The sequence below is a fragment of the Vicia villosa genome, unplaced genomic scaffold (genome assembly GCF_029867415.1).
Source record: "Vicia villosa cultivar HV-30 ecotype Madison, WI unplaced genomic scaffold, Vvil1.0 ctg.000009F_1_1_3, whole genome shotgun sequence".
In the NCBI taxonomy this organism is placed as follows: Eukaryota; Viridiplantae; Streptophyta; class Magnoliopsida; order Fabales; family Fabaceae; genus Vicia; species Vicia villosa.
The window spans coordinates 406,314-419,733 of record NW_026704939.1 but is presented as its reverse complement, the minus strand read 5'-3'; positions in this window follow the sequence as shown (position 1 = coordinate 419,733).

The window sequence follows — 13,420 nt, the reverse complement described above, 5'->3', positions numbered from 1 at the left end:
ACATATTAAATTGAGAAATAACTCCATATTCCTCAAGGTATTTGAAGAAAGGTTCCATATATGTTCAATCTCACAATGTCTAAAATAATATTCACTACCTCTATCTGATCTAAATATCTTAATCTTTCGGTGACATTGATTTTCCACCAGTCTTAAAAATATTAAAATTTTCAAGTGATAAAGACTTATCATTCACCAAGTAGATATAACCAAAACTAGAATAACCATTTATGAATGTTATAAACTAATTATTCCCACACAATGCTATTCTTAAATGACCATATATATTAGTTTGGATTATCTCCAAAAGCTTGCTACGTTTGTTAGAACCCTTCCTATTTTTTTCTTGTGAATTTTCCTCTTATGCAATCTATAAGTTCATCAAAGTCACTAGAATCAAGTGGCGGTAAGATCTCCTCCTTAATTAATATATTAATCTTATCATTAGATATGTTATAGGCATCCACGCCATCAAGAGTGAATGAAATATCCTTTAATAAAGTCTTTTATGCCTAATAGTTTGAATATTATTAGAATGGAAGTGTAGTTTTTGGGTTGAGATTCAAGCATATTTAACATGGTATCAGAGTCGGGTTAAGGACTGCAATGTGGGCATTTGACCTAAGGCTACACGCTAGGCGTGAGGGTGGGTGTTGAAGTTGGTATTTGTGTTTGTTAGAGTTTATTTGAAGTCTCACATTGTTAAGGTTTCCAGACGGTTGGATGTATAAATATGCGAGGGCAACCTCACCTCTTAAGCTAGCTTTTGGGGTTGAGATCCAAGCATATTTAACAATTATAAAGAATAAAATAAGAATGACATGCAGTGGGACTGATGGAAGATGAAGATGACAGAAGGTGAGGATGATGACATGTAGTGGGACCGAGTTTTTTCCTTCTAATTTTTACTTCCAGAAATCTAAATTTCTTTCCATTATTCATCATCATCTATCATCAATTTTCCTTTTTAGATTTAGGTTTTATTTTTTTAAATCTGATTTTTAAAGATGTTTTGAAGAAGAAAAATATGATGAAGATGAAGTTGGAGAAGATGAAGGTTTGAAGATGAATATAAATGAGAATTAATTATTCAGTCATTCAATTAAGAACTTGGGTTAAAAATAAAAGACAACAAGATGAATTTGAAGAAGATGAAGGTTTGAAGATGAATATGAAATCTTAAAAATATATTATCTAATAAAAAAACATTAAACAATCAAGAATTAAAATTTGATAAAAAATTATTAATAGATAACCAGAATCATTCATGACAACTTTTCAAATTAAACAATAATATATCAATAGCTTAAAATGCAATTTTCTCATAATAAAAAAAAAAGGTTTAATAACATTTTTGGTCCTTGCATTTAGACCAACTCACGAAATTGGTCCTTCATTTTTAAAACTGAACAAAGCAATCCCTATTTTATGTTGTTTGTTGCAATTTTAGTCCTAAAGTTCATTTTCCCCTCTAAAAATGCTGATGTATCAAAAATTTAAGTGAGGTGGCAAACGAATCTTGAAAATGACATTTATATGTCACTAAATTGATATTTCAGAAATTAAACAAAAAAAATGAATAAAAATTGATATTTAATTTAAATAATTTCAGAATCCCTAATTCCCAATCCATCTCTTTTTCCTCATTTTCGCTAAGGAAGACAGGCAGACCCAAATATGTGGGGGCTCACTCGCACCCGAATCTGAGTCAACGGATAAAAATTCAAGTTGACTGAGTTCGAATTCGGGTGCCACCCGATATTTCGGATGCGGGTTTGGGTAGTGTGAAACCCGCACCCGAAATCACACCCGCTTATATATATATATATATATATATATATATATATATATATATATATATATATATATATATATATATATATATATATATATATAGATAGTATAATATAATATATATAATATAATATATATACATAAATAACTAAATATATATATATATATATATATATATATATATATATATATATTTATATTTATTGTGGAAAGTTGTATGAAAAATATATTTTATGTATTTTGCTGCGGGTTCGGGTTTGGGTGAAAAAACTCGAACCCAACGGGTGTGGGCGTGGGTGTCATTTTGTCACCTGAATTGTCTTTGGGTTCGGGTGGTGATTTTGGGTGCGGATTTGGGTTGTGTGAAGCCCGCACCCGACCCGACCCGTTGTCATCCCTAATTTTCGCGATCTCCTCCTTTCTCCCATGTCTTCATTGATTTCTCTTGTTTCTTCTTCATTCTTCCTGTTTGGTTAAGACTGATTTCTTTGTTTTTCACATTGATTTGTTTAGAATACATGAATCTAATTTATTCCTTATTCATATTGAAGTTGATTTGTTCTATTGTTACTACTTACTATGTGATTTTAACAAAAATAGGTGCTTCATGGATGGTAGGTTCAACGAAAAATGAAGATGTTGAAAAGAGAACAAAGAAAGACTGAACCAACAAAAACTATTTTGAGAACACTTGCGTGCAATTGAGTTTAGTTTATCATTTTCCCCATAAAAATCACTTGGCCCAAGTTCTGTTGCAGAGGGGAACAAAACAAATACGTCTCAAGTGTGGACTTCAATAGAGTTTGTTGATGTTACTATGATAAGTGATGAAAGCCGAAAAATTTTCTGCCTCACAAGATAAAGATGGAATCATAATTTGGAGAAAGAAGTTGGTAATGATGCCAACCAGATAAATCCGATTTTTATGTCATAGTGATGAGATACAAGCATGGATGAATAACGATGATACATGAAAGAATAAGGACGCAGAGATGAGAAGACCTATAGCGAAAATGAGGAAGAAGAGATGGATTGAGAATTAGGGATTCTGAAATTATTTCAATTAAACATTAATTTTTATTTTCACTTTTTTTGTTTAAAGGTTGTATTAGCAATAAGAGGGGTCGGATCTATGTGTTGGTGGAGGTTTGGAAGTGCTGATGTTAGGTTTAGGGTGATTCTGGATTTTTCTAAAGGTTGCAGGTGGTTGGAGAAGATGAAGATTCATCTTCTAGTTAAGGTGGTTGGCTGGTGGCTATGGCCTTTTAGTATTACGGATTATGTATTATTTTCAATAAAATATCAATTTTTATTTTCAATTAAATATCAATTGTTTTTTAACTTTATTTGTTTTAATTTCTGAATTTTGATCTTTGTGTTTATTTAATATCATATTCTGATTTTAATGACATGTCATGTACTTATGGAGGGGTTCATTTGCCACATCAGCGTTTTTGGAGGAGAAATAGGGAATAAGACCAATATTGCAACCAACAACATAGTTTAGGGACTGCTTTGTTCTGTTTTAAAATGGAAGGACTAATTTCGTGAGTTGGTCAATACACGAGAACCAATAGTGTAATTAAATTAAAAAAATGAACTACCCAGGTTAAACGCCACCTAATAAACCATCATATTAATATTAGGCTTCCTATTAATAAAAAGTTACAATAATTTCATCTATCATAAATTTATTCAACTATAGACTACACTCATTATTCAAGTACATCTACCATGTGATGTATAATATTTATTGGTTGATATTTTAAAATTAAGGTTTAATTTTAGGGGACAACTTCTTTACCCATCACAAAAAGTTGGGTAGTTTACCTTCAATCAATTACAAGATCCCATTTAATTTTAACATATTTAATTAATTCTAAAATAATACAATTATTTGTTGTTTCCAAGAGATTTTACACTAAATGTAACTTTACCCAACTTTTTGAGTTGGGTAGATAAGAATTCACCTTAATTTTATAAATTAATGGAAGACCAATACAATTTTAAGAGTAAGTAGCTAGTAATTTATAAAATGTTAATGGACATGTTTTCTAAATTATTTTTTTTCGAGGAAAGAACAATTTCTTCATTTCATTATTAATAAGAGAATGTATACATGTTGGTACATCAATAAAAATCTGAAAACTAGCGAAAGATGTAGCCGCCCGAGTCAAGACATGAGCAACTTCATTAGCTTGTCTCCTAATGAACTTAACATAAGAGTTCCTAAAAAATGATGTTAGTAACCGTTTACATTCGAGAGTAATAGCATCACAATGTGTATTGTTAGGAGACCTTTCACATTATTATTATTATTATTATTATTATTATTATTATTATTATTATTATTATTATTATTATTATTATTAATTATTATTATTATTATTATTATTATTATTATTATTATTATTATCATAATTATATGTTGTTTTAGAACAATAATCATAAAATGAAAAAGACACAACAATAGTAATGTACCCAATTTAATATTACAAGACTATTTCAACACTATATGCAAAAGTGCGACTAACGTGTGTACACAAATTGCATTATAAGCTGATGCAAATTGCACGATCACTCTTGAGCTGCTTTCATTTACACAAAATGTGAAAAAACAGAAAACGACATCACAGTTTGATTACATCAATCTTTTTGAGTTTTGTTTTCATTTAATTCATTATCCAACATAGGCATGAACAAATCAACCGTGAGATCCATAATGGCGAGGTCGATCACCAATGATTAAAATCACTTTAGCAAGTATCTATGAATGATATCAGAAGAACTAATAGTACCTTAGTTTGTGTGATTGATCGAACCTTTTTAACTGGAGCATGCTGGATATTTATTAAATGAGCAGTTACGTCTACTTCATTATTGTTTCATGAAAATAAAGTTATGTGGACCTTTAGCCTTAAATGAAAAGAACAAGTAGTTGATTATGGGCCCGTTTGTTTTGGCTTTTTTTAAAAATGATTTTTATAGTGTTATCAAATTTTGCGAAAAATTTTTTTACAAAGAAATTTTTTATAAAAGCTTCAAATGAAAAATCTGTTTGAATAGTTATTCTTAAAATGTGATTTTAGGTATTTCATCTATTTATGGGGAAAAAATTTGGATATCAAAATTTCAAAAAATCACTTAATTTTGAAGCTATTTCAAATAGATTTTCATAAAAATCATTTTTGAAATACAACTTTTTGAAAAAATTATGATTTTGACTAAGTTTTGGTCTTCAATTATGTATGTTTATGTTATAGGATGTCAAATTAAGTGTTTTATTTTAGAAAAAACGAATATAAAAAAACTTGTAATATTTTAAAAAACGGTTTTAGAAAATCTATTTTCAAAAATACAAAGAAAAAATCCATTTTTTTAAAGCTGAAACAAACTGGCCATATATTTGGATTTGTGTCATATCATGACTCATTCATAAGTGTAATAAAATTATACTCTTGCATTTAAATTTTGTCGTTGCGATTTTTCTTCTTTGTTATATCTAATGATGAATTTTGTTAACTTGTATTTTAAAGACACACTTTTCACCTTAATAAAATACAAACTCTTCAACTCTCAAACTTTCTCAACTCACATTCTCTCAAACCCATTCAACTCACTTTAAAGTTTCTACCATCAACATCCAATCGATCAAAGAGTCCACTCAGCATCAAACTAAACTCATATTTGGTAGATTTTTTGTTTTTCTATATGCTTTTTTTTAATTCTATTTACATTTGTAGAAATTCGTCATTAGGTTATGTAATACGTACTTTAGGTATGTTATTTAAATGAACAATGTGTTTGATAGGTAGTTTAAATTATCAATGCGTTATTTTAGATGTTGGAAAGAAGTGAATTTCAGCCATTTTCGTTCATTTGAGCTGTAGAACATTACGAAAATGCATCTCCGAATTTTTTCAACGTTTTGATTTCCATAATTCGGAGATGTATTTCCAGATTTTTTTTTGTCTACATTATTTGGCTTCACTTCTTTGTGCTTCATTTGTATGATGCTTGTATGGTTTAATTATAGGCATTATGGCTGATAAGCAAGATAAATTGAGGCACGGCGGAGCTTCGCAACATGCATTAGTTAGGAAGGAAAGAGTTCAATCATCGCAGGCATCGGTAGGTTATAGCCTGGTTGATGCAAAGGTGTTAGCTTTTGGGGGTCATGCATCTCTGCCTTCATCTTCTCATATGAGACATGTGGACGGAGTCTCAAACACATAATTACCTCCAGGGGTAACGCTCACGGTTGCAGATCTTACAAGTAACATGATTCCTCCTAGACAATGGAAAATCATGTACCATTCTCTCTATGTTGACGCACTCAAATATCTAGGACTCCACAAGCTAGATATGAGTCCATACATCAGTGACAACCTCATAGCTTTCAATGATTTTGTAACACATCCATGCAGAATGACAGATTTACCACTATAACCCCGAGAAGGAGAAATAAAAAACGAATGAACGTTAAAATAGTGTGACACCGCAACATCGAGGAATCTCTCGTGATTCACACCAACTTAAAGACAAAAAGGTGTATCATCAAATAATACTCAAAAACCTCCTCGCTTTACTCGTGGCATAGGAAGTGTTGTACCCCAAATTTTGACCCTGAGATCCCATCTCATTTGCATTAAATATAAAAGAGTGTTACCATCATTATCATCATTTATAATCATTCATGCATCATTTGCTAACCAAAGATATTCAAAAAAAAGATTGTGTTTACCTGTTGCTTGTTTCACAAGGTAGGTGACTGATCAAAGAGCTTAGACAAATTAGGGTTTTGTGGCTCACAAGGTGGCTCAAGTTTTCTCATATGCTCAATTGATTCTCCTCATCAATATCCAAGCTCAAGTGTGGTTCAAATCAAGATCAACAACCTTCAAATTCATCTGGTACACAATTAGGGTTTTTGACCTAATTCTCTGGAAAGTTGACTTTTTGTCAAGGCATAGTTATATGGCTTACAGCATGATTCAAGATCTCAAATGCCTCATTAAAATCCATTCATATAATTCATTTGGCTAGAAGAGCTTGATCCAATTGATACTTAGAAGAATGCAATTCATTTGGAAAAAGTCAACTGTTCCAGATCACCTTTGACTTTCGAGAAATGTGGTCAACCATGAACTTTTTAAAATCAAATTCATGAATATAAGATTATTGAATTCATTTGATCAATAAAAATTAAGAAAACTAATCAAGGGATGAATAGTCAAAGATTATGGTTTTGACTTTTTCATGAAGAAATACATGTTTTATGCTTAACTTTGGAAGGTCATAACTTCCTCAACAAGTAACTATATTTTATGCTCCAAAGCCTCAATTGAAGAGAAAATTAAGATATACAACTTTGTCCATGTGAATATTTTTCCATAAATGAAAGGATTTTAAGTTATAAAGCTACAAAGTTGTTGAATTTTTCAAACACTTAGAAAATTTTCATGAAGGCGGATTTATTCTCTAAAAGTAAGAAATTTGAAGCCATTTTACATCAAGATAATTGAGAATTTGAAAAAACACCAAATATGACAGTTGTAGAGGGTGTTTAGGGCTTTCCAAAAAGTACAAGAACTCTTTCATAGCATTTGTGAGCTAGGAGATTCGAAGATATGAAGTTCGACTTCCATACTTGAATTATAAGTCAAATTTTATGATGAACCAAGTTGCAACCATGAGCCAAACCTACCAAATTCTTGATTACAGATCCTATAACATGCAAATCCTTCCTTAATCATAGGTTTACACAAAGTTTTGATGCATTGCCCAAGTGTTTTGATCATTAGCCAAAGAATTATTCCACTTAATGCATAAAGACTTGACTTCCATTCTTGTAAAGTGACTTTAATCACCAACAACTCTTGCATTGAGTCTCTAACTTGTTTCCTCTAATCACAATCCAACATAAACTAACAAGCACCACTCTAATATGTAGAAAGGCTTCCCTAAGTCATGTTTAAAGTTTGCCAAGTACCATTGAAACCATAACTTTCTCATTTCTTCACCAAGAAGCAAAGTCACACAACTTCAGTTTGAAACCATCAAATGATATGATCCCCCCCCCCAACAAATCACAAATCTTGTCTATAAATAGGAGGCTTTGCCTCTTGAATCAAACATACAGAAAATCTCATTTCTTGGAAGCTCTTGTATCTTGAATGCTTGTACAGTGTACCTTATTATTAATGAAATTATCTTTTCAAGTTATCTTATGGTATTCACATTTAAACTCTCTTAATAATTCCTTGAAAATAATAAAAACAAAAATGAAAAAGTCTTTTGCATTGCATGCATCACGTCACATTGTTCATTCCTGAGTCAGAGTCTCATTCCTTCTTTCTCTCCTTAAAGTTAAGCTGACCCACCGGTATAATACTCGCGCCAATCATTGTCAAAGAATGGCAGATGGTGAAGTGTATGACCAAGAATGGCAAGAGGAAGTTGTTGTCTTGCACACTAGTATTTAGAGACTGACATCTTTGGTTGAAGACCTGGTGGCTGCTCAGAATCAACCATCAACTTAAGCTCAAGCAACTGTGATTTCTAAAGTTGTGAATCCTCAAACTACTGCAATTCCGGTATAGAATCATACGATCACTAGACCCTTTGGAATAAAAATGGATTTCAAATTGGCTGGACAACAAGCTACAATCCCTCAAGCAATTATGACCACTACTCTTACTATAGTGAACATTGTTCCTCTTCACAGTGAGTTTATCTTCCATGGTGCACCTTCTGAAGACATTGGTAGGATGGATGAATTTGAGGATCAATTTCTAGAGATGCAAAGAGAGATCAAGGCTCTAAGGGGGAAATATGTTTGGAAAGGAAGTTAATGATATTTGTTTGGTTCCGAATGTCAGAGTTCCCTCCAAGTTCAGAATCCTAAGATTTGAGAAGTACAAAGGGAATTCTTGTCCGCATAGCCACTTGATTATGTATGTTAGGAAGATGTCCATGCATTCCTAAGATCAACGCTTACTAATTCACTACTTTCAGGATAGCCTATCAGGAGCTCCTCTAAAATGGTACATGGGTCTGGATAGTACACACGTCCATATATTCCATGACTTGGGTGAAGCATTCATCGGACAATACAATTACATCTTCAATATGGCACCAGACAAAGATCAACTTCGTGCTATGTCCTAGAAAGAAAAAGAGTCCTTCAAAGAGTACGCGCAAAGATGGCGTGAACTAGCTGCACAAATTATCCCTCCGATGGAAGAAACGGAAATGACCAAAGCACAAATCATACTTGTTATCGAATATGCTAACAAGAAGAATTTGAGAAATCTTTGACTTGAAACTGACTCAATGCTAGTCATTCGTATATTTTCTAATTTGAATATTATTCTTTGACATTTTTAGAGACGAAAATGCATGTTCAAATAGATTAGCCAATGCAACTTTTTGTTGATTTTGACAATTCATAGAATTCGCTTCCTCTTTATACTATTGAAAGTTTTTTAAGAGATAAGTTGGAATTGTCCAGCTATCAATTTTACTAACTTTTTATAGGTTAGATTTTCCATTTTTTTATTTACTAAATTGTCTTTATTAAATTTTTAAAAATTTTTTTTTTTTAGATAAACTTAAAATAAATTCTACTATCATGCACACGTTCATAAGTATTCATAAAGTTGATGCATACTATGGATCAATAATATTTGACATTTTTTTATTTAAATAACCAACTTTTTTTTAGTTTATTTTTCAAAATAACCTATATTTGGAGTTATTTCTTAAAGTAACTTAGTTTCAAACAAATAAAATTTGAAATGCAAAGTTGTTGTCACTTATTTGACGCTAACATGATAAAATAAAGAGGTGTTGTTAATTGAATTGACGACTGCATGTAATAGTCAATTTAATTGGCGATTGAATATTTAGAATTATTTTGTAATAAATACAAAGTTAGACAAGTGGTATGGTATGTATCTCATTACTTTTTTTCATCAGTTTTTTCAATGCAGTTATTTTCATCTATTCTATATGGTTATTTTCATCTACTCTTTTGACTAGATATCTAGTATTAAAAAATGGTAGAAAATTTAATTGACATATGCAGAAGTGGCAAAATTGACCCAGCGCGTTGGACATATCAGTTTTGCCCGCACTTTAGTGTGGGGCTGACCAAAGATTTAGACTCCCACCCTCTAATGTGACCTCCCCGTCCTGTTTTTTATGCGGCATTTTGCGGGCACATGCATTTACATAAATTTTTATATTTTTAGGCCTAAAAAGAGCAGTGTTTGCGGGTCCGTCTTGCCCCATCCTCAATTTTAACGTGGGACGGGTCAAGATATTAGGCCTGCATCCTTAAGTATGTTCGCTGCATTTCATTTTTTGCAGGCTTTTATTAGGAGGACCTAAACGGGACGGACATGTCCGTTTGTCACCCCTAGACATCTTTATTGTCTTTTTTTATGAGGTATTGTCTTTGGCAATGATGTTATTAATTATATCTTACATTCAAACATGATGGGTTTACAGTGAATTGAAAGTGAGGAAAATTGACATCTAGAATAATATTCATATGGTTTTCACGATTTTTTTCGTGCTATTAATCATTTTAAAAAAAAAAAGAGGTGTCACCACTTAAGTCTGATACACTGTCACCAATTCAATTAGTGATACCTCTTATGAAATGCATGCAGTCGTCAGTTGAATTGACTACATCACATGCCGTCGTCAATTCGATTGACGACACCTCTTAGTTTTAATTTTTTTTTGTTTTAAAATTGATTTAGTTTGAAAAATAGTTGAAAACCATGATTACTTTAAATATTTAATTGCAAATGTTGATTATTTGAATACAAAATTTAATATTTGATAGATATGTAATATTAAATGCACATCTCACCTATTCCTAACACTAGACTTAATTCGATATAAAACATTAATTATACTAGCTATATTAAGGTATGTAGAACTTCAAGTGATGATACTAAGTATAGTCAAACAGTATAGATTAATTTTAGTGGTAATGTTTTTACCTTTGACGAGTGTTATAGCGCTATAGTGCTCACTTCGTAGAAATGGTTTAGCTCAGTTAATGATTCTTCTACGGCTTGTAATTTTCATTTTTGGAACATTTTACCTCTTTCTTGTATAAAGAGGTAAATTGTCGATCGTTGTATCTTTTTGTTCATATATATATATATATATATATATATATATATATATATATATATATATATATATATATATATATATCATTATTTATTAAAAAAAAAGTATAGATTAATTTTTTATATATAGTAATAATTTAATATAAAAAATATTACAGTTTATGTGTTGATGAAGTTGATGAAGAAGCCATAGGCAGCAAAAGAAGAATATGAATTTCTGTGTGTAAAATGTTATGTTTACAATACCTAGCTGGGCTAGTATATATACATCGTATAGTAAGCCCAGTATGACATAAGGCCCAATTAACTAAAATACAGAATATCAAATAAAGGCCCAATATAATCTAATACCCCTCCTTAAGCTTGGGGTATATGGAATATAATCCTAGCTTAGAAATATTCTCTGAAAATGGTTTGAAATTTAAAGGTTTTGTAAACATATCCGCGAGTTGCTGAGTTGATGAAACAGGTAGTAGACGGAACAAATTCTGATGTAGTTTTTCGCGTACGAAGTGGCAGTCCAGGTCAATATGCTTGGTGCAGTATAGAACGACAGGGGTGGTGAAAGGTATGTGAAGCTCTGTAAGAAGGTTTGTTAGCCATTATATCTCACATACAGTGGAAGCCATAGAGCGGTACTCAACTTCCGTTGAACTGCGTGAGATGGTAGCTTGTTTCTTGGACTTCCAGGAGATGAGTGATTCGCCTAGGTAGATGCAATAGCCTGTTACGGATTTACGAGTTTCTGGGCATGTTGCCCAGTCTGAGTCAGAAAAAGCTTTGAGATGGAGAGTGTTCTTTGTAGGGAACAGGATTTCTTGGGCCGGAGAGGTTTTGAGGTAACGCAGTACGCGCATGGCTGCAGAGTAATGGACATCAGTTGGTTTATTCATTTGTTGACTGAGTTGCTGGACGGCGTATGATATGTCAGGTCTTGTGTTGAGGAGATATATGAGCTGCCTGACTAATTTTCGATATTGTGTTGGATCTTCTAATGGTGTGCCATCAGTAGATTGGAGTCTTGTGTCGCGAGCCATAGGTGTTGAAGATGGTTTGCAGCCAAGCATTCCAGTTGTAGCCAACAGGTCCAGAGTGTATTTGCGTTGACAAATGTTGATTCCATTGTTGTTGCGTGCCAGTTCCAATCCCAAGAAGTATTTCATGTGCCCGAGGTCCTTAATGTGGAAATGATGCTGCAGAGTTTGTTTGATGTTGTTGATGATATCTAGATTATTTCCTGCAAGGAGAATGTCATCAACATATATTAGAATGAAAGTATGATAATGTTTGGAATTGTGAATAAATAATGAGTGATCAGAGGTACATTGGATGGAGTTATTGTTTATAAGAACATTAGAGAGCTTCTCAAACCATTTTCTGCTAGACTGTTTTAATCCATAAATGGATTTGAGTAGTCTGCAGACTTGGTTAGGTGCAGTAGGGGACATGCCTTTAGGTAGAGACATGTATACCTCTTCATCCAATATTCCATGTAAGAAAGCATTATGTACATCAAGTTGAAAAAGGTGCAGATTTAAGGAAGCAGCAAGAGATAAGATAAGCCTTACAGTGGTCAATTTTGCAACTGGTGAAAAAGTTTCAAAGTAGTCAATACCTTGAATTTGGTTGAATCCTTGTGCAACTAACCTTGCTTTATGTCTTTCTATAGTACCATTGGAGTTGAATTTTGTTTTGTACACCCACTTGCAACCTATTGCTTTCTTGCCTTTAGGAAGAGTGCATAGTGTCCAAGTCTGATTTTTAGTTAGAGCAGTGATTTCATTATTCATGGCTTCTATCCATTTGGGATGAAGACTTGCTTGTTTATAGTTACTAGGTGTTTCATTAGTAGTAATGGCAGAAATATAAGCAAAATAAGTAGGAGATATGTGAGAATAAGATATATATTTAGAAATGTCATACAAATGAGAAGTATAAATGGCATTGCAGTCGAAATCTTTTAGATGGGCTGGTGCAGATCTAAGCCTAGTAGAAGTTCTGTTTGGTGGGGGATTGATGGTGGTTGTAGGTGCATTAGTGGATTGAATTTCCTGTGTATTAACAGGAATTTGTGGATCTGTGATGTCTACTTGAGTAGCAGAATTTGTTGGTGATGTATGAGGTGTTTCATGAATGGGATTAACATGGTCATGTGTAGGTTGAGTTGTGTGGGGATCAAATAAGAAGGGAATGGTGGAACTATTATTGTCAAGGGGAGGAGGGATGGTATCTATAGTCTGTGGAGCATAAGGAAAGATTTCCTCATGGAAATTACAGTTCCTAGATGTGAAGATGGATCTGTTATGTAGGTCAAACAGGAGATAGCCTTTAATACCACTAGGATATCCTAAGAATAGACTTTTAATGGCTCTAGGGTCCAGTTTGTCTCTGTTTCTAGAGATGGTGGAGGCATAGGCAAGGCACCCAAATGTTTTGAGGTCATTGTATGTAGGGTCAGTTTTAAAAAGCAGTTG